This window comes from Bos indicus, chromosome 23 (assembly GCF_029378745.1).
Source record: "Bos indicus isolate NIAB-ARS_2022 breed Sahiwal x Tharparkar chromosome 23, NIAB-ARS_B.indTharparkar_mat_pri_1.0, whole genome shotgun sequence".
Classification (NCBI taxonomy): domain Eukaryota; kingdom Metazoa; phylum Chordata; class Mammalia; order Artiodactyla; family Bovidae; genus Bos; species Bos indicus.
This window is the reverse complement of record NC_091782.1, coordinates 49,200,086-49,202,120: the sequence shown is the minus strand read 5'-3', so window position 1 is coordinate 49,202,120 and position 2,035 is coordinate 49,200,086.

Below are 2,035 nucleotides of genomic sequence, written 5' to 3'. Positions count from 1 at the left end.
CAGGAACAGACAAGAGAGACCCGTGGAGTGAGGTCTGGCAGGATTACAAACACTAAGCTTCAGTGTCTACAGGAGCATCACCCTCCTGGCACATCCATGGGTACCTCCAACCAGGAAGCAATCCCGAGCCTCAGTGTCTAGGGGTTCTACTGGGTCTCATTACATAGCCACGATTTGTTGAATCACTGACCATACAATTGAACTCAATCTCCAAACCTCTTACTTTCCACAAAATTGAGCTGATGTCCTGAGGCTCAAAACCCCGAACTGTAGTCACATGGTTAGTCTTTCCAGCATGGCCAGCCCCCACCCTGGAAGCACCACGACTGGACCGCCAGGGAATTCCCGTAGTTAATTTTTTAAATTCCCTTATTGTTAATTTTTGGTAGTGAGGCTATATATCTGAAAGATCATGTTTTAAGTCTGGCACAAAGTACACATTCAAATGTTGATTTCCTTTCCTATAGAAATTAGTATTTTACACTACTACTATTCCATGGATACAAGTAAGTGAGATAAAGTTTAAGTCCTTCTGATGGCAGGTCAAAAAAGATGGGAATAGAGTTAGCCTGACAAACTGACTTTTAAATAAAATGCTTTACTGTTTAAAATTGGGGGTAGGGTGGGTGGGATGGGGAGTTTGTAACAGGCAGACAGTAAAAAAAAATTAGAGAAGTATGGGGATAAAAGGATGGATAAGTTAAAACTAGTATTTCATCAAGGATTTAGAAAAATGTTTTGTTTTTTTTTTAAAGCACAAATCCTTATTGTCTTAGAATTTAAGGCAGTAGTATAAAAAACAACAAATTAACTTTTCCCTTTAAAATATGAAAAGTTTCAAAATGATTACCATTTGGGGAAAAAGAGACCCACATTATTTTATTTAACATATGATACATAAGCCAACTCATTGGAAAAGACCTTGATGCCGGGAAAGATTGAAGGCAGGAGGAGAAGGGGATGACAGAGGATGAGACGGCTGGATGGCATCACCGACTTGACGGACATGAGTTTGAGCAAGCTCCAGGAGTTGGTGGTGGACAGGGAAGCCTGGCATGCTCCAGTCCATGGGGTCGCAGAGTTGAACATGATTGAGCGACTGAACTGAACTGAGGGAAGCCTGGCGTGTTGCAGTCCACGGGGTCACAAAGAGTCAAATGCGACTGAGCAACTGAACATGAAAATCAGGCAGAATTTCTTGGGCTAGATCCTTAATTATCATGGGTTCTGTTGTACCCATGTATGCACATAACAGGTTAAGGTCACCATCAGAATATGATGTAATTTTAAAAATGAAATTAAATATTCCAAGTATACTATACTCACAAAATGTAAATGATATTACTAAGAGCGTGGATATAAAGCTGTTTTAGCCAGTATTACTTACAGTGAAAATGAAGATTAATAGGATTTAATACAGTTAAAGCAATTCCAAAACTCAAGTGCTAAAAAATCAGGGCCCAAATCTTTCTGAACTTAAGACTCAAAACTGCATGCAACATACTGTGCAAATCTGCTAAATTTACTTGTGCTCTTAAATTTATCTCATTTCATCTTCAAGCTGCCAAATTAAATTTCACTTTAAGAGAAACTATGATAATTTTATTATTATTTAAAAAAACAATTATTTTCCCTTCGGGATTCCCTGGTGGCTCAGTGGTAAAGAAACCTGCCAATGCAGGAGACATAGGTTTGAACCCTGGGTCAGGAAGATCCCCTGGAGCAGGAAATGGCAACCACTCCAGTACCCTTGCCTGGAGAGTCTCATGGACAGTGAAGCTGGGAGGCTACACTCCACAGGGTTGCAAAAGAGTTGGACGTGACTTCAGAGACTAAACAACATTTTCCCTTCAACTTAAAAATTCAGATCATGACGTTTCCTAGCACCTCTGATGAGTAGTAGGAAATGTGTCTTGTGATATATATACTTATAGGACGCAGGATGACAACTCTTCTTCCTCTATCCCGTATATTCCACAGAAAAATTAAAGCACATTTTATGTATACTTTTAAATGATCAGAGAAAAGCCTAAGA